The 26,365-nt window shown below is 39.2% G+C and overlaps 1 protein-coding gene across 4 annotated transcripts in view; it reads left to right on the top strand.

Moving 5' to 3' along the window:
- FHIT (fragile histidine triad diadenosine triphosphatase) overlaps positions 1-26,365 on the top strand; it is a 1,443,778-nt gene that overhangs the window by 601,804 nt on the left and 815,609 nt on the right. The window contains exon 1 of one of the 4 annotated variants that reach the window (XM_080926904.1): positions 20,090-20,209. The exons of the other annotated variants lie outside the window; for them this stretch is intronic. The gene's annotated coding sequence lies outside the window, so the exon portion shown is untranslated. Of the gene's footprint in view, positions 1-20,089; positions 20,210-26,365 lie in introns of those variants that run through there. 4 annotated transcript variants of the gene reach the window in all.

Here is a 26,365-nt window from a genome sequence, read left to right as displayed (position 1 = left end):
AGTGTATCTTTCCTTCTTACCCAATACTATACAACTTCTTGGCAGTTAAATACCAGATTAAATTAAAACTTCTTTACATTTCTTTAAAAATAAAACAAAAACTCCATAAAAAAAAAATGTGATGTGCTTTCACAACAGGGACAGGTAGAGACCTAATAAAGGGCATTGCCACTGTAATTCTGTTCTTGACTTGTGCAGCAGGTTTAGAATTATAAAAATAGGGTCAGTTAGGTATAGAAGGGACCTTTGTGGCATCCTGATGCTTGACTCCACTGCCCACAGGATAAGATTTGTTTGTTTCTTCATAGTATGCTGTTTACTTGTTTGTTTATAGTATGCTGTTTCCTTGTTTGCTTATGTTGTTTACTTGTTTGTTTATAGTGTGCTATTTACTTATTTGTTTACAGTATGCTGTTTACTTGTTTGTTTATAGTATGCTGTTTACTTGTTAGTTTATAGTATCTCATGTAGCCCTTGTACTTACCCTGCAGTCAAAGATAAATTTAACTACTGATCCTCATGTTTACACCTCTGAAGTGTTAGAATATAGACTTGCGACACCACATATAATATTATACAGTACTGGGGCTCCAGGGATCTGTGTACCCTAAGCAAGCATACTGCCTACTGCCCACTAACCCTCACCCTATTCTTGAGTTCAGGTTTTGCAGTCTTTCTGATTCTCTGGGTTCTTGTTTATGAAATATCAGTACAGTACTTTTGTACCTCATGGTCATAAGAGCCCAAACCATAAGAGTTTAAAGGTCCTTCTCAACATACATGGGGGCTATCTTAACAGCACCCCAAGGGATGTGTAGTCAAAGACTTGCATTTCCAGGAATCTCTGTTAGACCAGGCTTAGCTCTGCTCTGCTGCTGCTGTGATGCTTCCACCTTTTCTCAACGAGCCTTAATTGCCAGTCAACCAACTTGTAAACATTTCTGGAGGCCCTGCTTCATGCTCTTCCTCTTATAAAGACCAAGAGTTTGGGACTATATAGTGCCCGTTTGAAAATGTATTCCCTGGACTGGTTTCCATGCATTGCTCAGTGTGGTTGCTGCCAGGTCCAAAGGAAACTCAAGTTCCCCAAAAGGCAGTGAATACTACTACAATAAAAGTCTTATTTCAGCTCAAGCTGGACTATAGACTGCTGGATGAGTCATAAACACCCCTGAGCAGAATTTCCCAGGAACCCGTGAAATGGGTTTTCTGTCAACCAAAAGGAGCCAGTTCCATTATCTTCCTCAGCCTCTGGCAAAAGGGACATATGGCTCTCTATTGACATATACTTCTAGTGCCTATTAGCATCCAAGCTAGCTAGGAAATCCTTTGTAACATTCTCACTTGTAACATGTACCTGTTATGCACTTCCAAGCATCTGGTGAGTCTTCTGTTCTTCACTATGCTAGTTCCAGGCTGTTCCTGATTAAAGGTCACTTCCCTCCCACTTCCTTTATAGCTAACCAGGCTCCACCCCCTTCTATCCCATCACCTCCTCCTCTTCTTGCTTCTCTTGCTTCTCTCTCTGCAATTCACCCTCTACTATTTGGTCTGCTGCCAAAAGATAGCTCTGGCCCTGGCCAGTCGGCTTCTTTCTTATCCAGAGAGCTCTAGCTATTCTCTCCCTTATCTATAGTAAATATAGATAAATAAATATCTTCCCTAACCATGAGACATCCATTTTTTTCTGTTTTCTTTACTAAATAGTCACTTATAGTCACTATTATGTGCACTAAAGAACTTCTGAGAAAGTTCTGAGAAAGCTTCTGAGAAAGACAGGTGGATGGGTTTCTAATCCTAGCACTTGGGAGGCAGAATCAGGAGTATTTCTGTTACTCTAAGGTCAGCCTGGACTACATGCACATGGGACTACAAAATGAACTCCTGGTTTTAAAAGGCAAAAACAAAACAAAACAAGCCGATTGTTTGTTTGTGTTTTGTTTCTCAGAATGGGTTGCATAGAACAGACCCATATTGATTAGAGAAAATTTATTGAAAATAATTACATTAAGAAATTGAGTGTTTTGAGTTCAGGGTGAAAGCTGAGAAAACTCCTTTCAGATATGGAAGTGAAAGAGCTCCAAATTGGGGAACCCCTCACTCAACTACCAGGAAACACAAACCCAAGAACTCACAGAGAGCCTATCTTGATGCAATCAGGCAAGAGGTTTATTCCAGAGCTGTGGGGATGACACATATCTCACACAAGAGATAGAGGAGTTGACACCAAACTCAAATGGGGAGCAGTATTAATAGGGAAAAATCACATAAGCAGTTAGCAACAGGCGGGTAGCAATTTCATTGGTTCATTCAAATTGGCACACTCTGTCTATTTTGGACATGATTTAACTCTAGACCACTATATTTTGGGGCACACTGACTTGTTTTTCTCAGGACATCTGAGCCAGACATTAGCGAGTCCAGATAGTCTGGGATTGGGCCATTTCTTTTAAACATGTTATTTTGTCCTTAGCCTTAAGACATACTTGTCCTCAAAACAGGGTTAGTGGGGCCAACTTAAAATTTTAACTTTCATTCCCCACTTCTTCTAGTGGCTAGTTCTAATCTTAGAACTCAATATCCTGCTCCTCAGCCCACTCAAAGTCCTTCAATGCATGATATTGCTAGCAAAGCAATAAAATCTGCACTACACTAACTCTTTCCCTAATGAAAGCTACTAGGTTATTAAGGATGCATGGTCTAAATGTAAGAAGCAAAAGCAAAATTAAAAGAGGCCTCACTAATGAGGAGATTAAAGTAGTCAGCCACAGGGATCTGTAAAACCATCTCTCAAACCATCTTTGTTGTTTTTCTTCTGTCTCCTTTTTTTTTTTTTTTTTTTGTCTAGTCTTTCTCTTAGCTTACTCAGAGTCTTTAATCACCCCTGAATGATGTACATAAAAGCAACATTCTTCTCTTAAGGCAGCATATAGCCCTCCATCTTTAAGGAACAGAAAGTCTAGTCTCCTTCTGTTTTGTAAGACCACCTCTGAGAGGGAGGTCAGTGACTCTTCAAGCTTAGATATGGATTGTTCTAGGGCTTGTAAATCCTCATCTATTATGGATCTCAATGTATGGAAACATTGAAGAGTCTGTATTAGTGCTGCTGTGTCTGTTTCCACACCCACGGCCACTCCAAGCCCCAATATGACTGCTAGGAGTTGTCAAAAGCACTAGATACGGCTCCTTCCAGTGAGGTTCTAGGTTTCCCACTTGATGGCATCGAACCAGGATGGTATCTCTGGCCTGGAACTGGTGGGGTATGTCTGGACTCCCAGTCTCATGGGCCTCTTTCAGTTGGTTCCAGGCTTGAAAGGGGTCCGAATTAGGGAAGTCCTTCACTCAAGTACCGGAAAACACAAACCCAAGAACTCACAGAGAGCCTATCTTGATGCAATCAGGCAAGAGTTTTATTCCAGAGCTCTGGGAATGACACATATCTCACGCAAGAGATAGAGGAGTCGACCCCATACTCAAATGGGGAGAAGTATTCATAGGGAAAATCACATAAGCAGTTAGCAACAGGCACATAGTTTAAAAAATGAAAATCTCCTTTAAATACCTATGTAAAGTTCATTACATAGACATGTCTTCAGCTCCTTAAGGGAAGTACTTTGGGCCATAATTACAGGATTGAGTACATTTAGTTTGGTAAGAAACTGCTAGTACAAACTGATCCAAGGATGGGGTTTGAAATTCTTCCATGTCTGTGTCCATATTTAATATTGTCATTGTTTTGGATTTGTGCTTTCTATTTGATATATAGTAGAATGTTACTATTTTACCATACAATCCCTAGTAACAAATATTACTTAATATAACTTTGTATGTTTGCTTGTTAATTGTACATTTTCTCTGATGATGGGCTTTGCCCGAGTCTTTTGCTAATATTAAATTGAGCTGGGTGTTGTTGTTCTTATTTTTGCCTTTTTAAGTTGTTTATGCACTTTGAGTAGCAGCTCTTTATCTGGTGTGTCATTTGTGAGTATGTTTTCCTAGCCATGTGACTTTTTTGATGCACTTTTGACAGTGTGCTGTCCCTACATACACTTTTTTAATGAAATAAACTTATCAATAGTTTCTTTCATGAGTTGTAACTTTAATGTTGTCTTTGTCATTATTCTGTGCCTATGGTCAACCTAGACTTTATCTTTGGTTATTATCTAGGACTTTAATAATTCTGTATCTTATTTCTCAGTCTCTAATCCATTTTGAGGTAATTTTTCCAAAGCTGTAAACTACATCTCAACATATATATGTATATGTATATATGTGTGTGTGTATATATATATATATATATATATATATATATATATATATATATATATAATGTCTATCTGTCTAGCATTATTTGTTAAGAAAGATAACTCCTGCTAGGTGGTGTTGGCTGCACACCTTTAATTCCAACACTCAGGAAGGAGTCAGAGGCAGGTAGATCTCTGATTTCAAAGCCAGTTTGTTTTCTGTAGTGAGTTTTGTGGCAGCCAGGGTGACACAGAGAAATCCTGTCTTGAAGAAACAAAAAACAAACAAAAAGTATCTTTTCATGATTCAGTTGCCTTTGAGCCTTTGCCAAAAATTTATGTATGTGTGTGTGCGTGCACGCGTATGTGTGTCTGTGTTTTGTTTTATTTCTGGTTTCTGCATTCTGTTTCTCTGTTTGTTAATGGTTATTGTTGTTTTTGTACCTGTCAGAGTGGGTAGAATAGCTCTTGCTACTGCATTCTTTTCATTTGGCATTACATTGGATGATGCGAGTCTTCTGAATGAGTTTGTCAATACCTACAAAATAGTTCTCTCAAGTTCGTCTTATTAGGGATGTATTGAGTTCATAGATCAAATTATCAAGATGAAAAACATAACTAAGTATTCAACAATTTTGTTGTTACTGTAGATAATAAAAATATTTTTAATTTCAAAATTCAATTATTCATTTTAGCATGTAAGAAAATAACTGACAACCTATAAGAACATTGGATATCACAACCTTGTTACAATTGCTTACTGGTACAGAAATTTGTTACTTGTAAAATTAAACTATGAGAAAAGCAGATGGAAAGGATAGAGGATAAAATTGGCCCAGCACACTTGAACATGTCAGAGTTACTTTGTGAGAGAAAGTGCTGTGGTACCAGGTATGGCTCTGGTGGTTTGTTATCCCCTTTGCTTACATTTGCTGATGTGCAGTCCAGTAATAAACACAATCACCAACAGTGTATCTGGAACAAGTTTGTATGGGGTTTGTTGCAAAGAAGTCCTATGACATTCAATCAAGTGGTAGTGTATGGTGTATGCAAACATTGACCCTGGTTCTTACACAAAGAAGCAAAGCACAGGAAATAGAAGAATTTAGTGGCAAAGAAATTAGTGAGCCACAGACAAATCAGTTACAAGGCAGACAGCAGCCTGTGCTAAGCATTCAACTCGTGATGACTCAGTAGGCAACAGGGAAGATCTCATTCCAATAAAGTTTCATGACCCCCAAACCAAAGCTTCTCCATCTCCTTTCCTTCTCTCCTGTCCTCCTCTCCTTTTGGAGGCAACTTTTTTTTTTTTTTTTGAGCATGTGGTCTAGAAAACCCTACAGGGAAATATGCTTATTCTTGTTGCCTTTTCAATTCAAACAACTTACCAGTCCTCTATTTTGTAATCATGTCTTCTTTGTGTGAGAGTTTTTCAAGATGTCTTTCCCCCATAAAAGTCTTTAGAAGGTAAAAAATGTTATATATGTGTACCTGAATAAATCTTACAATATCTGGCAGTGTATCAGGTGTGTAGTCAGTTATAGTGAAATATTTGTTTAATGAATTAATGAATTATATGATTTAAAGTATACTTATAACCAATGTAAATTACTAAGTAGGTGAAGTAGACCATTACTTTTTGTACCTTGACTAATGACCATAACCAAAATGAATATCCTATTTAAATATTTGATTTATTTCAGTCTTTAACTGCCTCTCTTTACTATAGTAGCCTGGTGGTTTGCACTGGCCATTAACTTTCTGCCTAGAATAATGAAACGGCCGTGCATGCTTGGTACATTCAATCCTGAGAGGCCATTTCCTACTGATCCTTCCTGAAATGTCTGAGAGTCATTGAATGGCTCCTCTAGTGATCTGAGAATACCGTGGTGAATGACAGATTGCTGGTGCCTAATAATGTGTGATTCGTAAATGACTGTTCTGTGCTTTATTTCCATCCTTCCAGGAAGATTAGATTATTCCCAAATAGCAGATTGCCATATGAAAATGCCAATGTTTACTCTCTGTTGATCCAAGGTTACAATTCAGGAACAGTCATTTGATATAAAACACATACTCTTTTTTATAAATCGATAACTAGTTAGGAAGAATGGCTCCCAAAGGCACCCAGTTATGGGGTTACCCTTCAGGTCCAATAGGGGAAGATGAACAAAGAAGTTCTGTGCTGTCAGCGCACACCATTGCATGACTATAGTAGATGCCACATTGTACTGGAGCTCGTGGGTTGATATTTTTTAAGTCTCAGGACAATAATTCCACGCTATCAGAGTAATATTAAGGAAGAAGGTCAATCAAAATCAGGTCCCGTCTGCTAACTTCTCAAAGTGCCACTACTCAGTTGGCACTTTCCTTTGCCAGGGATTACAAAGGCATGCATATCTCACAATCTTTAGTTTTTATTTCTTAATCTCAATGCAAGGACACCTCTTAACATCCAGCTTCCCTTCAACCAGACCCTCCTGGTCTGATACCAGTGGTGGTTGCTTGGTGTTATGAATGCTGCTGTTTGGCTTACTATCTTCACATCTTTGCCTCTCTTGTCCCCTGCCCCACTCCCACCCCACCATCCCACCTCAGCTACCCACCAAACAACCACAGAAACCCACTCCCACCCTCCTGACCCTCACCCTACCTTATTCCAAACTCACTACACCCCAAACCTCTACCCCAACTTCCCTCTTTGAAATCATGTGCATTTTCTGCCTCCAGATCATCTCTGTCTTGTGTACTTTGGTACTGCCTCCCAGTCTGATTCATCCTGTCTGCAGAGCTGTGTGTGTTATTCTCCCCCTGAGTTCAGCATTTCTGCTTCCTTCACTCATGACCTTCTGTCCCTTTCCCTGTGTTGTATGCAGGCATCATTACCAGCTCTTTGACACTTGGAGTCCCTCTGTGATCTGCCTCACGGCAAAGGGGGGTGGGTAGAAGCCACTTAACCCTGATGGTTGCCAGAGTGTTTCTTTAAAGCCACTTGCCTGGTCAGCAGAGGTGTTTTTAGTTTGGGAAAGAAGAATGAGAGGCAATGGGGCAGAGGATTATGAGGAGGAGAGTGAAGGACATGAAGAGAGGTGTGGGAAGGAGGACTAAGTGGAAGAAAGAAAGAGACAATGTGATCCCAGGCTGGAAAGATGCTCAGTGTTCCACGTAAAAGCTCTGTTGCATTCAAAGCTACAGTTTTATTCTTTATATCCTAAACATAAAGACCTCCTGTCACTTCCCACCAAGGACTATATCACCAATGGTACCTGCTGGAGACCAAGCTTTGAAACCACAGGCCTTGAACAACACTTATGTAAGCCACAGGACCTATGTATCTTCCCCTCTTTGACCACGATTCCTCTTCCTAGGCTAACTCTTCCGATCTTTTTGCTGTGTGGCTCCCCTGTGGTCAGCCTTAGTTTGCTTTCCCAGACAATCCCTACAAATAGAATTTATCCAGTGCCATGTGAGACTACCAGATGCTACAGAGGTTGACCAAAATTCAATCTGAAGAAGTTGAAAAGTCTTTCTTATACTTTGTATGGGAGGAGGTAAGAGAAATTTCAGGGAGAGTAAAAGTCCTTCCTAATTTGAAAAGCCACATCTCTGCACATAGGATCTCATTTTTATTCTACAAACATATTGTACCTGGGATACTCTTGGTTCCTTATTCTACAAAAAAAAAAACACAGCAAGGACTTCACAGCTAGCTGCATCGAGCCAGGGATTCTCAATTGCTTTCATCATTCAAGTCAAGTATGAAATGTTGCCAGCAGTCTTGAGAGGCCTTTGAATGTCCAGGCACAGTTGGAAGGTTTTGTGATGGATTAGTAATGTCTGCTGTAATGAGGAGGTACAGGTGGTGGTCTTTGTGCTAAGTATTTGTATTTCTGTTCAGAAAATTCTTCCAAGCATATTTTGATTGGGCTTGGTGGGACAAGAAATGGAAGAAAGAAAACATGAAGGTAGGGTATGGAGGTTTTTGAGGTTGGACTGGAGATCTGGAAGTAGTTAGAGAAGGGATAGGAGTAAAGTTGACAAAAATACATTATATGTAGGTATGAAATTGGCTTCTTTCTTAGGTGGCAAAGATAGCCCAGTCACCTGTCAGGCAGGTGACTAAGTTAGGTCTGCTTAACGTTGGGCATCAAAGCAGAAGAGACAAAACAGTCTAAAGCCATTTCTGTGGGAGAGAATCACTTGCCCCAATAGTTGGGGTTCAGGTAAGGTATGGGGTATCCCAGCATGAGCTTTGTAACCAGACAGAACACAGGGAATGTCAAAATCAAAGATGTACAATGTCGGAGCAAAGTAAGGCAATGGGTGTGTTTATGTGATTTCTAAGAACTGAGTGTAACTATTCCCCTTCTCCCATTGTGCACCTGTGGGTAGCTTTTCCTGACTACCAGTGTGGCATATGGACAGAATCAGTTCAGTAGTTGGGGAGAGTAAGACCAAAAGTCTAGTCTGTGTGCCCCTTTGAGGCATCTTTAGCTAGCTTTCTTCTTTGTGAGAGGGACAATGATATTTGATGAGCTGCTCTTTACATATGTCGCAGTATAGCTTGGAAGTTGGGCATCTTGATCAGTCTGTATATTACAGTTATTCACACATGGGAACCATTCTATGCAAATTCAGATATCACTTTGAGATAGACAATTAAACAATGGCTTCTTTCTTCACCTTATCCTAAGGGGCACATCCTTCTGTAACACCCTGTCATATAACTTCTGTGGCTGTTTGGTTTGGTTTATCAAAAATACCCAATTTGGCATAGTTTAATTAAAAAAAAAAAAAACCCACTTCTTGTCTTTTTTGTTGAAAAGTTAAAAGAAAATAAAACTTAGATTTTGTGTTTCCAACTCAGCCTTTAGTTTTCTGTTCCAGGTGGCCAGCCCTTGCTCGATCTGATATATGAATGATATGATTGAACAATGAATCATTAAGATAAGAAGACTGTACCGTGCTAAAGGAGACTGAAACCCTGGCAGCTAAAGGAGCATCGAGATCCCTTGGTTAGCCCCTCTGATAGCATCTCATTTAATCTTTAAGCAACGGCAGAGTAGCTGCTTGAACTTTTTCATGGAGGAGGAAATGAGGCCAAGCAGCATGTTTCTAAAAGCCAGATGAGAGCCATGGTCTCTCTGCAGTGAACCTACATTTTATCTTTTTTTCCCCATGCTTCCTCCTTACAGAGGAAGAAACTCTCTAGATCAGCTCAGGGAGGGGGTCATAATGTTTCTGCACAGCCAAAATGACAGAAAAGATAGCATGAATCGGGCTCCCAGAAAACGATCTCTTATAAACATTTGACTCTCGAAAAGAGTATAGCTAAGGTGTTTTAATCTTATTAGTGGGATATTAAGACATGCTCTAAATATCTGTGCCTTTTTTGACAGGCACTGTGTGGGTCCTTAACAATTTCTCTTGTTGATTCTGTAATTATCTATAATTGTTTCCTTAAGAATGTAAAATGAGGTGAAGCTCTTCAAAGACTCAAGACTTTGGAACCTGAAGAACATGTGATCAAATCTCCTGAGATACTAAGCTTTGTTAATGCTAGTATACCACACCTTCTAAGGTCTGTGTGGAAACTCTGCCATGGCCTTGCCTTTGATGAGAATGAGTCATTCCCTTTTCCTGGATGCATGTGCTCAGTTTTCTCTATTTATGTCTGTATTCCATAGAATTAAATACCTAAGTCCTTAGCTAATAGAAACAATATAAGCCATTGAAGCACTGTGTAGATACTTAAATGAGTCATGGAATTATTGGGCAAATGAAGGTAAATCCAGAAATGTCTTATATAACTTACACTCGATAATCAACAGTGTAATTGAACAACAATGTTTCATCCTAAACAAAGTACTAATCATGTGGAAGGGATTGGAATCCTGACACACATAAACCAAAGCTCATGTGCATCGATATAATAAAACAACAATGCATGCTATGTACCCATACAGTGTGTTGTTACAGCTGCATTCTAGCTGTTTTGTGATGAAATTAAAGAAAACGATTAAATTCCAATTATCTAGTTAGATACAGATCAGATTCTAACAACGATTAAAATCAGCAGAAAACAACATATTCAATCAGTCTACTTTTCCTTCTGCAAACAGTGCCTGATTAGAATGAAGTTATTTATTTCACACTTGCACACTTGAGTAGGCAGTATGTTACAATGGCAAGTGTTATGGGTTTGACTTAGCAGGATTAGAGGGGCTTTACTCTGCTTATGGTCTAAAAAGGGAGACCTTAATGAAGATCCCAGGTCTGAGAACAACATGAAGGATAAAGAAATAGAACTAAGGGGTTGTGTCACATGTGTGGCAAGGTGGTTCTTGCCTGACTGAGTGGTTGTCATAGAAAATACTTCTCCACAAAAATCAAATGATTGAATTCCATGTAAAGGGGGGTAGAGACATGCATGAGATGCTTTTCTTATCCTGTGACAAACACTTCACAGGAAGCAACTGTAGAGTTGAAGGAAAGCTTTGCTTTGGCTGACAGGGAGAGGAGCTACAGTTCATCACTGTGGGGAAGACACGCGTGCTGGGGTTTAAGTTAGTAGCCATCCTCAGTCAGGAAGCAGAGAGCAGTGAATGGCAATGCACGGCAAGTTCTCAACATTTTATTCAGTCTCAGTCCTCAGCCTAGAATATAACCTATATTTAGGGACTCTCTACCATAGTTAACTTAGCATTAAAAAAAATATCTCTCACAAACAAGCCCAGAGGTTTGTTTCTACGGTGTTTAAAAATTTTCCATCAACTTGACAGCTGAGATTACAGAGGCCACAGTTAGCACTGTGTTTCATGAGTGCTGATATACAATATGGACAGCTATTGAGCAGACTGGAAGCAACAGAAGTTAATGTTGCATTGTTTCCCCAAATGGTGTAAAGATCAGTTGTTTTCCTCTGACACACTTGGGCCAAGTCTAGCTATACAAAGCTAGATTTCAGCAGCCGAATTGGTAGAAAGCTGGAGTTTCAGTGTTATCTAATTAAGTCACATGGCACCACCTATAAACTACCTATCTGGTGTCCTAAAAGGCATTAGACCAGAAATTAAATAGAAATAAGTTCTTTCCACACCCCCGAGTATTACTTAGTACTCTGCATAATATCCATAGTCTTTAGGGGCTGAGATCGTAGCTATTGAATCTTTATTTGGTGAAATTAGCTCTGGTGTTGTGGAAGGAGTAGTCAGCTCATAGGACTAGGTTAAAGGCAATAAGTATTTGCTTCAGGCCAGAGCTTCAGGATATATTAGTCCCTTTAATCCTGAGAGTCATTATTGGAGAAACTCGTTCCTGCCCCTACTTCTTCTCTTGTTTAAGATGTCCTACTCACAGGGGTCATAGGCCTGCCCTCTCAACTCCAAGAGGAAGTTCACCCTTGGTACCAGTGAGACCATAATCCTTTTAAGATTTATTTTTCGTTTTATTTGTGTGTTCATGTGGGCATACACAAATGAGTGCCGGTGCCCACAGAGACCAGAGGTATTGGTTCCTCTAGAACTGGAGTTACAAGGAGCTGTGGGCTGCTGGACAAGGGTGCTGAAATTGAATTCTGGTCCTCCGTAATGTGTGATCTTAATTGCCGAGTCATCTGTCCAGTCCTTGAATTCATCATTTTTTAAGAAGTGGGTGATAGGAAGGGAGACCTCAAACTGCCTATTCTATTACTGTTACGGTCACTTGGGTCACTCCTCTCCTTCACAGGAAATAAAATAAAAGGCTCTGAGAAGTATTTCAAACCCAAGCAAACTTCCGGAGGTGAATTTATGCCTTTCCATCTGTGATCCAAAGGTCACAGGATTGAATTTACCAAATTTCATTAGTTTCAAGATAACATGAATTATAAAATATACTAATAATTTAATGAGTTATTAGAAAAAATTAAAAGCTCTACATTAAGTATGCACATCACTGGAAGAGAGCTCTCATTTATAGAACATTAAATTGTGAGGAGAAATGGTAATTCTGTGATTTAAAACTTCACTTACTTTCATTACTTGAGGATTATCTTGTTTCTCTAGTGTTTTACCTCTTCAGACATCTCAATATTACACAGTGGTTTATCAGTTCATACGACTCTGTCATTGAAAAGCCAATTAAGGACATGGATCATTTGTAATGCAATTTTTTTCATTTTTCACATTTTGTTAGTCATTAACCTAAGGAGGAAAGAAGTAGGAAATAAAGAAAGCAATCTGGGTTTTAGCATTGGTATAGATGCTGACCTTGTATTTTTATGATGTTATGGCACCAAATTTCTGTTTGGCCCTGTTTTCTTCAGGAGGATTCTGATTGATAAAGAATTCATTGATGGGGGAAAAATGAAGAACACAAACTCCACACAGGCAGCTAAAGAAAAGCTGAGCTTCTGCTTGGATCTACCAGTGTCTTGACTTGTCTTAGGCATTGCTACTGCATGAAATTATACTGAAATGTGTTGGACCACACCCCTGATGAAAACATGCAGTGGTTATCATTGCCTGCATGAAGGTATCTTCCAAAGCCTAGGTCTACAGCACATCATCACTTTCTTTCCAGGCCAAATTAGGAGTCACTTCCTACTTGCCACTCCTAGGAGCACCTACGTGTGCTGTAAAAGATGCCAGTCAGGGCATACCTGACACATGTGAGCATAGAACACACGAAGAAACAGAACCAGAGAACTGGAATATGGTCACCTCTGAGCCCAGGTCAGTTGGTCAGGCCTGCTTGGTTGAGCTGCATCTATAAAGTGCAGGTCAGTAGAAATGAAAGGGAAAAGTTGGAAGGGGAAAATGAGGAATATCTGGGGAGAAAGGATGAGAGAAAAATGAAAGACATAGAGGTTGAGGAAGAAAAGAGGATACTAGTGAGAAAGCAATAGAAGGAGGGAAGAAAAGATCAGAGGAATGAGAGTTTCACTCTCTGAAGAACAGAAAAGATGGATGTTGTCTTATCTGGGCCTCCTTCATAAGGACGTAGAGTACTCTGGATGGAGCCTTCCACACCCCCTATTCCACCCCAAGTAGTGTGGGATAATCACTTCTCTCAGTCTCCCTGAGGTATGAAAAGGGATAGGGGAAGGACGAGAAGTCTTGGGTCAGGCATACAAGTTTGTTGAGTATTTGGTCAAGACTGCAAGAGGGAATATGCACTGCCCCCTAGTTATCTACCCAGTACTTTGTTGCCCCTGGTTGTCATAGAATCTTTGTTTTCTAGCCTACTACTCCTGATGTCTCTCCTTCTCTCTCTCTCTCTCTCTCTCTCTCTCTCTCTCTCTCTCTCTCTCTCTCTCTCTCTCTCTCTCTCTCTCTCTCTCTCCCACCTCTCTCTCCCCTCCCTTCCCACTCTCTGTTTATATTTTTCTACTGTATTAAAATGAGTACAGAGTTACAGACTTAGAGCTTGAATGTGAGGCTGAGAAAAGAGTTGGTGAAGTGACCAAAGTGAGTGGATAGATTCTTTGACAATGTGAAAACCCATTTATCAGACATGGAAACAAGGAAGTTGTGATTCTGGCCACTCACTCAGTGCCCAGGGAATATTTGGCACTTCTGCTTCCTCAGTTTAACATAATAAATCTCCATCCTTTTGATAAATCTCTAAAAAGTAAACAGCCATTATCCCAACTGGAGAGGATTGAACAGTAACAATACTTTATATTGGAGGCAGACTGTGGAACAATCTAAGTTCATAATACATATGGTGTAGGACAGTCTTTTCCATAAGGAAGATTCTTTTATGCCCAGAATAGCTTATAGTCAAGGAACATGGACTTGGAAGTTACTCTCCCCCCCTTAGGACCACCTGAAGATGATCAGGACACATGCCAACAACACAGAGCTTCTCTTTTTGTAATCTGAAATGTTTACATCATCAAAAAAAATAAAGAAATGTTAGTTTCCAGCTTGGAGAAAGGTTGATTTGTGCTTTATAGTATCCTTATTGGTGATGCCTTGTCCTGGAGGGGGGGGTCCGGAGGAAGGGAGCAGCAGCAGAAAAGACTTGAAGTCACTTATGAGGACAAGCTGACAGCTCTGGGTTCTGCTCAAGACAGCTTTCTTCTGGAGACCAAGACGGGAAGGTCCAACAGGCTGAATTTTGTCACACTCTCATTGTTTGGCCATAGAAACTGAGGACAGCAGCAAGTTAAGCCGACTTTCTCAGAGAGCTGGTGAAAGTCTAGAGCAGACTATAGGACACCCTTACCACTTTATTAAGTCCGCTTACAATCGAGTAAAATCTTCCAAATGGGTATCAGGAAAATATCACCAAAAAAGAATAAAGCCAAAAATTCTCAAACATGCTTACTACTGAAGTTGACTGAACACCCATTAGAAACATTAATGAGGAGACTTTACTGGGCAAGAATTTGGCTCTCTCTGGATATAATGCCCAGACCTTTCAAGTTGGCTCTCTCTGGAAATAATTCCTAGATCTTTCTGTTCTCCTGTCTTGTCCTTGGCACCAGTATTTATATGTTTCAATGACCTCTACTGAAATTTCTACAAGAAAAATACGAAACATAACCAGCATCACTTCTATACCCAAAGTACTCATGGTTCTTACTAATTCCATCATGCACAGAACAGAGTTTTGATCAAAATTATGTAAGTGGTTATTAATACCTATTCTTTGATAGATGTAATTTTAACACAGGACACACATTGCAAAGAGAAAAATGAATGGTCAATGAAGGCAAGGGATAGTAAAATTGAACCATAAAGACCTGGTGAGTAAAGACCACACAAAGTTAAGCTGTTGATGTTTTCTCCTAGTGTCTTCTGAAATGTGTTCTAATTTGCACATGCTGGGTCCTCAGAAGTGTGAATTGTTATTTCCTGGTGACTGGGAAGTTTAAGGTGTTTTATTCTATTGATTCTTTTCTCACCAAAACTGAACCATGTGTGATACATAGACATTTGTTTCTATAATCACTGTCAGCAGTATAATTTTAAATTACTTTTATCACAGTGGTTTCAAGGGATCACACCTTTAATTTGTGAAGCCAGCTTTGTAGAGCTGAAGCAAATAAAGCCATTGTATATTATAGCTGAACTTTTAATTCATAGGCCTCAGTAGTAGGAGCAGAGACTATGTGCAGGATAAGATGGTTACCTTCTTGAGCTCTTAGCAGTTGTGGTTGTTCAAAGGAGACCCACATAAGTTTGGGCCCATTAACTTTCCATCATGTAGAGGAGGTACTCAAAAGACCATTTTCATGTCCAAGGATATATAGCCACTTGACAGTTACTGAAAGAAAACTTTCCCTTCAGAAGTGTAGTTACCCATAAATTGCCCATGGTCCTGTAAGTAACCTCAGTTAAGAACACTGGGTCACTAAGCTACACTTGGGTTTCGAATTGTTCTTTTGGTTCTGCTGTTGATGGCCTACCTAAGATGAGTAGATCCCTGTTCACAAATCTCGAGAAAGTACTTGTATAATAGTGCAGAATCTTTAATTTGGGTGTTGACAAGAATGACTACATCAGCATAGATAGCCTTAAAAAGAATTAGAATATGTGGGACATAGAAGAAATTACAAGCAGAGACTTTTAAAGATTCTACTTCATATAGACCTTGGCAGATTGTTATTTACACAAGGACCTGTGGTCCATGTAAACTGCCTTCAGGTTTCAGACAAAGGCTCTATTATTCAGGCAGCAACCATCCACACAGAATGGCTTTCACCAGGACATAGTTAAGAACATAAATAAAAGGCACCATAAGAAGTCTCTGCTCTTCACAAGCAACCATAAGAAGTCTTTGCTCTTCATTTCCTCATTTAGGTTTGATTCATACACGACTTTCCTTCTTTCCTTTGTTTACCTCTGTTTTCCCTGTGTCCCATCTTAAATCTATAAAACTTTATGACAAAAATCCCTTCAAAAGGCCTTAATGCTCTTTTTTTTACTTTCCTCCCTTGCCAACTGTGGAATGGGATGAGGATAGTATATTGTAATTCCAGGGCTATTTTAAAGATTAAATGCCTTTTAAAAAATCTGTTCCCCCATGCCTAGTCATATAGGACAAAAGCATATACCTTCTATGTCCTGCTCCATGCTACTCTTACATTCTCCCACATCTAGTTTCTTATTAGTTTAGAATCTGATTTTAATTCAAGGGTTTTCCAAGGACTGCTCCCAGGGCAAGAAGTGAACCTAAGCCTTTGTATCTGCTTGATCAGAGTTCTAGTGTGGTTTTCATTCACTTTGACATATATGCCAGAAGCATTGAGTCAACTCCATGACATTCCCAGATCTTTTGTTTCACAAGCTCGGCCTGGCTTACCTATAATCTCTCTTTAGATAGACAAATGCAGATCCATGCACTTCTGAGAAATAACCAAGATGGCTTTTTCCTACACTACTTCAACGACTCCCCATTGCTGGAACTTCCTACTGAAGAACAATATCCTAATGAAAACACTTGAGATAGTGCCTGGTAAGGAGTAGGTACTCAACAAATGTAAGCTGCTCTTTCTTTAGTCAGTCATTATTACCACTGGCATTTTATGGAGGCGTGGAAGACAGTGTAGTTCGAGGGTATTCAGCCTCCAGCCTGGGATAGCTATGAATGTAGTAAATACAAAATCACAAACTATCTTAAAACATTACAAGGTTATATTTTTGTTCATTTTTAAAAATTTATTTTATTTTTATTTTATGTACATGGGTGATTTGACTGCATGAATTTCTATGTTAGGGTGTCAGATTCCCCTGTAATGGGAATTACAGACAGTTGTGTCTGCCATGTGAGTACTGGGAATTAGACCCAGGTCCTGGAAGGGCAGAGAATGCTCAGCCATTCCAATGCTCTCTAACAGGGAGATATGGTCAGCCATCTCTCCAGTCCTGAGGATATAATTTTGTAATTCTGTTATACAATTATTAAGCTATGGTTCTTAGTCTAATATGGCCAAGAAAATCCAAAATATTAGACCCTGCTTAGCTGGAACATATTATACACTCAGTTACCTAGGCAGTAATAAATTAGAGGGAATAGAACCTGAGATACATTTAGAAAACTGAAATTCAATGTGCTCATACTTATTGCCCTAGAAACCTTTGTTCATCCTAAGGGACGTTTTACTATCAGTGCTGGGGTCCCATAGCATGTGGGTAGGACTGAGAATGTAGGGTATCTGGTAAGAGCACCAGAATGTTTATTTAAAGAACAGTTAGATTTAGTTAATAAGTAAGGCTTATAGGGTCATATCTTATGTAATCAGTAAGAGTCATAATTTTTATGAGTGACTTCTTTTAAAATGTAAGCTTTCCAGAAGATGATCACACAAGGCATCACTCAAAAATCCATTATAACCAGTTGTAGAGTAGCTTTTGCGCTGTTGTTGTTTTGAGATGGATGCCACATGTAGCCTTTCTTGGCTTGGAACTAGTATGTAAATCCAAGCTGGTCTGAAACTTAAAGAGATATAACCTGCCTCATCCTCTTAAGTGACAGACTAAAGGTATATATAAATTGGTATATACCAAAGTATCAATTTAATCATCTCTTAAAGCACATATAGATAAAATACATAAAGAGTAAAATGGATAACAAAATAACAAAATTAATATTATCACCACAGGAATAACATAAAGAATATATATATGTGTATATATAGTGTATATATAGTACATATATTGTGCATATATAGTGTATATGCTTGCTTCATAAATAGATGAATCAAATTTAATTTTTATTCAATACAACAAAAAAATAAAGTTTTTTATTTTTATTTTTTTATTTTCAAGGATAATTGAAATCTATATATAGATGCCTTCTTATAAAGCCTATTTATTCCTTCAAAGGCCTTTTAAATGTTAAGAAACATGAAAATTTGAATTCCTCCTGAAGTTTCAACTAAATTAATTTAGATGTTATAAGTTGGCTAGGAAAACTGATGACTAGCTTCATCTCTTTGCCCCCACCACCCAACAAACAAGCAAACAATTATTCATGCTGTTTTTACTGTGGTGCTTTGTCTCTATTTTATTGAGCTACTATAACAAAAATATCAAAATCAGGGTAGAAACAGAAATGTATTTTTTGTAGCTCTGGAAACCGAGAAGCTTATGATCTGATGTCTCATACAGGTTTGCATGCCCTTCTATAGATGGTTTTCATGTGGTAGCAGGAGTTAGAGTACTTCATGGGCTCATTTTTTATAGACATTAATCTCTGTCAAAGATAAAGGCCTATCTGTTTTGAAAATGTAATCTCCTGTTGCTAGAACTTGTGTTGGTTTTCTTTGGATCCAGCTTTAGTGTTTTTATCATGGTTCCACATTCCAGGCTTATTTATTTCAACTTATCTTATAGTTGGAGAGTTATCATCACTATTTTTTCCCCCACAAGAGTCCTGGGAAGCTCTTTCCTAGAGCTGAAACAACCAAGTCCGGTGATAAGACATTTCTTTTCCTGGAGACTTTGCTGCTTGACGTGGGTGGTGCTGGGAACATGGGGCCACCGTGATGGGTCTTATTCCTTTTTGGTAATGGTATTGTTATTCCCATTTGGAGAATTTTACTCCATGGTACACCGACTCTTGTAAGCTCTAACTCTCGGAAGGTTCCATAGCCCACCTAAACAGTGCCAGCAACGGGACCAATTATTTCAGTACAAGAGACTATGGGAACATTTATCATTCAAACCACCACAAAGATTAATAAGGTTAATTATTAGGATATGCTGTTACTTCCACCACCCCAATACCTTAATGTTATCAACTGAACTGATTCCTTTTTAACCTAACAAACTCTATGTGATAACTCAGCCTTCTAAGTTTTATGTTTCCATGTTTTAGAGAAACTGATAATCTTGTTTACTTTCTCTGTCTTTGAAAGGTTTGCTCTGTTTTTTGTTTGTACTAACACATTCTTTGCCTTTTTCTTGAGTCTTAATTATATGTGTAGGGCATCTCTACTTAAAAAAAATATGATATTCAGACTTCTTTTAAACTTTGAAAGTTTTTGAGTAGCCAGTGGATGTGACAAGGTGAAAATTCTACCTGATTCACATAATTAGTTACAATAAAAATGGGGGCACACTATTGTTTAAAGCTTGTTTTTTTTTTTTTTTTTTTTTTGTTTTTTGTTTTGTTTTGTTTTGTTTTTACAATGAGTGTAAACTCATAAACATAACTGAATCTAATATTTCTACTTGGATCTCATTCATAAAGTATCTCACTATTGCATTAAAAGATTTTAAGGATATGAATAAAATAGTCTAAAATTCAAGGCACATCTAATCTAGAACATTTTGAATAAGGATGGCCAAACTGTAATTAAGTTGTGTTTTTCTGGCCTGCTGTTGATTTAGTTTTCAGTTTTGCCTCTTTCTTATTTCTATTTTAATTTATTAGATTTTTGGAACTATATTTATAATGATTTCAGAGTATTCCCTCAGCTTTCTGGTTAACATTTAAAAATTCTCTTCACATTATATCTTCTCAGTTGTGAGAACGTGTTGAAGATTCTAGGTAACTTGTTTGTAAAACAAGGATGGGGGAATCTGTGTCTGTTCCCAGGTTATATCTTCTTCCAACTGAGTATTCTATCTGCCCTGCTTGTGTTTCCTCTCCAGTACAGCTCCCTGCTCCTTCCTGATGCAGTAAGGCTGCATGCTTGCGTTCTCATTCTCAGGCCTTGATTCTTCTGCTGACTGTTCAAATGGTTGCTGGGAACTGACTAACTAGACGGCTGCGGACAGCCCTCCCCACATCTTCTCAAGTTACTGCAGCTACAGCTCCGCCCCTTTCCGGCTACTTCTCTAAAGAAGACTGATCTTCAGAACCGGGTCCTCGGATGAGCCTTGTCACTTTATTGGAGCAGTTCCTAGCTGTCATCTCACACTCTCTGAATCAGAAACTCTGGTGTGAAGCGCAAGGCTGCCTATCTCACAACCCTTCTATGCAGTTCTGCTGCGTCCTCGCATATGAGAGCACCTGTAGCAGAAAAGGTGGGAGTGTGTCACTGGGAAAGCTACCCCTGGCTGAAGGCTTCTTCTTCCAGGATCCTGCTCTGTCTGACCCTGCAGAAAACCCTGTAACCTGAATGAAAAATGTCCCACTCCTTTTGGCTTTAACAAATATGATTGCTGAAGGTATGACTCTGGAAATCAGAGAGCCTTTCTTGCCCCTGTTGGTTGCCATAGTGACCTACTAAGTTAATTGTCCCCGGGTGAGAGCTGGGTGATATGTGAGTTCCTGGAATTGAGGAGGAAATACTTTACATAGCTATGCTCCTAGAAGGAATGCCTAGGGTAGTTTGTATTAGTCCCAGGGGTAGGACTGCTTTTTCTGATTATTGTCCCCAGAAGGGGTGTCTTTTAATGCAAAGGGCACTGGAAATCATGAAAAGGGTGTTTTGTTCTTTCTTTCTTTCCCCGGCCTTGAACTTACTCGGTGGCTCCTCTAACATTAATCTCCTGCTTCTCCTGCTCTCACTTCCTGAGCGCTTGTCTTCCAGGTCCCCCAGCTGATGATCGTCACCTGCTGTACAGGCACTTTGATACTAACACTGATTCCCCAGCCTTGTCTACATTTGCCTCAACATAGTCTTCTCAGTCTAGATCTTTATGACTTTTAGGATATTACTCAAAATTCTCAAGGTTCTCTCTGTTTACTTGTTTTGATTAGTTCAGTCATTCTGCCCTTTGGTATCCATGCAGCATTGTTTGCAGGACCCCAAAGAATAGTAAGTCTGCGATGCTCAATCTTATATAAGACACTAAATTATGAATAGACAGAATATAACCAGTACATGTAAAAATATACAAAACGGTGCGTAGTTTTATGTATTAATTTACATATGCATGTTCATATACAGGTATATACATAAAACCTGTATACAATATTTTATATCTTGTTTATGCAACACAATGTGAATAGTTGGTATGGTCCATTGTTTAGGTAATGATTATAAGAAAAAAAAATCAAAGACTTTGTCTTTGGTACAGACACAATTAAAATACCTCTTTTTAAATCAGGAATTGAGGACTAATTGCATAACTGTTTGGTGTATATCAAGTTGGGATAAGGCCAGTTAAGGAGACTGAACTTGATGAAGTTTCCTTATTTTCTACTTTACTCTTTTATATCATAAATTTACCCTGTATTGTTCTAATGGATACAGGCAAGAACAATTTAAAAATGAAATCTTTATACCTGCATATAGCTCACACCAGCACCCTGTCAAACACTCTTATAACTATTCCCATTAACTGGCATGGGAAAGGTGCTGTGACCAATGGTCCTACATTCATTTCCTACCAAGACAGCACAAATGTACTACAAGCATCTTTACCAACCCAAATGTGAACACTAGCCTCCTGCTCAGTCTCCTTTGGGCAGGTTTTTATAATCAGACTCTCCTTAGACTAACATAGGAGGATGCTGGGTAGAGATGGAATTAAGGAACAAATCCTAAAGAAGGGATATTTCTGAAATGGTGAAGGCCCCAGCTATGAACAAACTGAATTCTAAAACCTGATAAGCATAGGATATGAGTGAATATCATTCCTGTGCACCTAAAAAAGCTCCTTCTTTTTTTTTTTTCTTTTGAAAATTTATTTTATGATTTTTTTAAACTTTATTTTAAAAAACAAAGATAAAAGAAATAAATTTTTTTGTGAATATATGTATATTTTTTGTTTTCTTTATTTCTTGGACTTCATACAGTCTGTGAGTTGTTTCTGGGGGAGTGCAAGCCTCTGGGGTTAGCATCCCACTATCAGTGACTGCATATTATGTCTGTTCTTTTGTGACTGGGTTATCTCACTCAGGATGATCTTCTCTAGATGCAGCCATTTTCTTAAGAATTTGGTTGAGTCATTGTTTCTGGTGGCTGAGTAGTATTCCATTGTGTATATGTACCACAATTTTTGTATCCATTCATCTTCTGAAGGACATCTGGGTTCCTTCCAGCTTCTGGCTATTATAAATAGAGCCGCTATGAACATTGTGGTGCATATATCTTTGTTGTGTATTAAAGTGTCTCTGGGGTATATGCCCAGAAGTGGAATAGCTGGGTCTTCAGGTAGTACTATGTCCAATTTTCTGAGGTATCGCCAGACAGATTTCCAGAGTGGTTGTATTAGCTTGCAACCCCACCAACAGTGGAGAAGTGTTCCTATTTCTCCGCAGCCTCGCCAGCATCTGCTGTCATCTGAGTTTTGGATCTTGGCCAATCTGACTGGTGTGAGGTGTAATCTTAGGGTTGTTTTGATTTGCATTTCCCTGATGGCTAAGGATGTCGAGCACTTCCTCAGATGTTTTTCGGCCATTCGGTGTTCCTCAACTGAAAATGATTTGTTTAGCTCTGTACCCCATTTTTTAATAGGGTTATTTGATTCTCTGGTGTCTAGCTTTTTGAGTTCCTTGTACACCTTGGATATTAGGCCTCTATCTGATGTGGTGTTGGTAAAGATCTTTTCCCATTCTGTTGGTTGCTGTTTTGTTTTCTTGACGATGTCCTTAGCCTTACAGAAACTTTGCAATCTCATTAAGTCCCATTTGTTAATCTTTGACCTTAGAGCTTGAGCCATTGGTGTTTTGTTCAGGAAATTTTCTCCTGTGCCTATGTGTTCTAAGGTTTTCCCTACTTTCTCATCTAATAATTCCAGTGTATCTGGTTTAATGTGGAGATCTTTAATCCACTTACACTTGAGCTTTGTACAAGGAGATAAGAACGGGTCTATTTTCATTCTTTTGCATGTTGAGTGCCAGTTGGACCAGCACCATTTGTTGAATAGGCTGTCCTTTTTCCATTGAATGTTTACTGCTCCTTTGTCAAAAATCAGGTGACCATATACATGAGGGCTCATTTCTGGATCTTCTATTCTATTCCATTGATCCACTTGCCTATTTCTGTACCAGTACCATGCAGTTTTCAGCACAATTGCCTTGTAATATAGCTTGAGGTCAGGGATAGTGATTCCCGCAGATGTTTTTTTGTTGTTGAGGATGGATTTCGCTATTCTAGGTCTCCTACAGCTGATAAACAAGTTCAGCAAAGTGGCCGGATACAAAATTAACTCAAACAAATCAGTAGCCTTCCTATACTCAAAGGACAAACATGTGGAGAAAGAAATTAGGGAAAAGGTACCCTTCACAATAGTTACAAAAACTATGAAATACCTTGGTGTGACTCTAACTAAGGAAGTGAAGGACCTGTATGACAAGAACTTCAAACCTCTAAAGAAAGAAATTGAGGAGGATCTCAGAAAATGGAAAGATCTCCCATGCTCATGGATTGGAAAGATCAACATCTTAAAAATGGCCATCCTACCAAAAGCAATCTACAGATTCAATGCAATCCCCATCAAAATTCCAACCCAGTTCTTCATGGAATTGGCAAGATCAATGTGCAATTTCATATGGAATAACAAAAGGCTCCTTCTTTTTATGTGTTTGTTTCCAATACATTCTAACTAACTGTAGTTTCCCCTACCTCCACACCTTCTAGTCCCTCCTCCACCTCCCCTGTCTCCAAGATCCATTCTCCTCTGTTTCCCTTCAGTAAAGAGAAGGCCTCTCAGGGTTATCTGCTGACAAAGCATAAAAAGATATACTAAAACTAGATATAAACCTTCATATCAGAGCTGGGTCTGATATGTCCGAGACCAGCTCGAACTCCCAAGAGGTCCACCCGGAACCAGAGCAAGGATTGAAAGAAAGACAAGTTAGTTAAAGGTTACAACACGACTATGGCCAGCTCAGAGGTTGACACCTAGAAGGTGACTCTCTGCCTTTGTTTATTTTTCTTGTTTTAAACCACTTTAATTGAATGCAAAAGGATTACATCAGTTCTCAGACAAGGACCAAGCAAGTAAACCATCAAAGATCCAGTAAACATCCTTCTGGTGGCCAGGTGTGAGGATCAGGAACAAAAGTTGGTCTCAAAAGACAAAAAGACTACATCCAGAGAATCTGCACTGGCTGAATCTGCCCGGTCCCGAGGTGCATTTTAGGAGCTTCGAATGCAAATGTACTTCCCTAGGTTATGGTCCTAAGTGAATTGCTCTGAACTTCAAATGCAAATGTGCTTAATTCTGGCACGAAAGGGGGCAGCACAAAAGCCAGTTTCCTGCCCAAGGTCAGCTTCAAAGTGTCCTGAAAAAATTAATATTTTTCTACCACCAGCTGATCAGAGGTGCCAAAAACAGCTCTCCACAAACATATTAGGAGGAAAATGGTCCTGAGAGGAGGCAAAAGAGTCAGACAACCCCATTCCCATTTTGAGGAGTCACACAAAACCACCCAGGAAACAACCATAACATATATGCAGGGACCTTGGTCACCCTGATTGTCACTTTAGTCTCTGCAAACCACTATGAGTCCTGGTTGGTTAATATCTGTGGGCGGTGGTCCCCTGCTAGTGTCCTCCACCCATTCGGTTCCAATAACTCTTCCTCCCCTTCTTCCACCCATCTTCTGCCCTCTTTCTGCAAGGTTCCCAGAACTCTAAGGGGAGTGACTAGATGAGATCTCCAGTTTGGGATCTCTCTGCACCTAATGTTTGGTGGTGATTTTTCTGCATTTGCTCACATCATTAGAAGCCTCTCTGACGGCGATTAGGCTAGGCATTGATCTATGACTATATAAGAATATTACTAAGAATAAATTTATTGATTTTGTTTAGTTTTGATTTTCAAGAGAAGATTGCTGTGTAGTCCTGGTTGTCTTGAAATTCAGTCAGTAGACCTGACTGGCTCAAACTCAGAGGTCTTTAGCCTGTCAGGCCTCTTGGTCTTGATCATTCAGGCCGTGCTGGGCATGGGCTCCCTCTCATGGCATGGGATGCAAATTAGAACCATCATTGGTTGGCTACTGTTCTGTGCAGAATGTGCCATTCTTGAGAGCAATACTCTCAGTTTACATCATCCCTTCCCTACACTAACCAACCCTGGACACTTTTGACAGTATCTGAAAACACAAATGATGTTGTTTCTGGCTTCTAGAGACCCTGAGCATCTTACATGCAATGCATGGAACAGCCTTCCACAACTTCTACAGAAAAGCATTATCTGTTCTAAAGGTCAGTGAAGCTGAGGTCAAGCATCCTGCTGCTTAGAGAGGTATTTAGGTGACAAGCACTGTAGCTGTTTACTATAGTTTCCGTTAGCAGAAAATTCTTCTCAATCTAGAAATGCACTACTAGGTTTGTTCCTTCTCCTAATACTGTAATCTTTTACAATTATTCTTTTAAACCGAAGAATTGAACATTCCAGTTCCCTGGAGTGTAGTCATAATGATAATGTCTTACCCTTGCTTCACCCCAGGGCTTACTAACAAAAGCCATATTATTCTTCCCATTAATGATTAAGTTTATTTATAACTCTAATGTGGTTTTTGAAAATCAATGCGTGCATAATGGTCACCATAGGAACTATAACCAAAAACCATTGATTTGATATTAAATAAAAGTTATAGGTACAAACTCAAGAAGTCTTAGAGTTGTATATTCTTTGTAACACAGAAAACTTTGGGACACTTTTATTTGTGTGTGTTGTCACACACGTAATAAATCCAGCCATGTTCCTGCCACCAGGTCTCCATTACATTCTCTGCTCTTATTTTATTTTGGTTTCTACTTTGTGATCCACTTGACTTAGTGAAGAACATTCACATGGGCATGGATGTGGAGCTAGAGCATGGTTGCAGGTATTTATGTTACTCAAAACAGTGGACTCTGTTCCCCTGGCTGTGGCTCAGTGAATATCACCCTCATCTGTGGCTCCCTGTTCACAGGCTCAGTCTTTGCATGCAACTGTAGCTCTTAAAGATTCATGTGTGCTAAGGTCAAGCCATGCCCATGCGTTGGGGTTCTGTTTAAGTCTTTCTCACCATCTGGCTCTTGTAGTTTTTTTCTTCTCTCACCCACAAGGTTTCCTGAACCTTAAAGTGCTTTGTTTAAATCCAAACACTGAATATCCATTTGTTCCCCAGAGTTCGAACAACCACGAGTCTCTATGCATGACTGCTCTTTAAAGAATGAGTGTTATACTATTCTATTGTGTAAACTATGAGAAGGAAGTTTGACAATATGTCCATTTAGAGAAGAAAATTAATTAGGTTCATCTCTAGTGTGTAGCATGTAGTCTTTGCTACACCAC

Source organism: Micromys minutus (genome assembly GCF_963924665.1).
Source record: "Micromys minutus genome assembly, chromosome: 12".
Lineage (NCBI taxonomy): Eukaryota > Metazoa > Chordata > Mammalia > Rodentia > Muridae > Micromys > Micromys minutus.
Note: the sequence above shows the minus strand (reverse complement) of the source record. Positions and strands in the feature narration are given on the sequence as shown.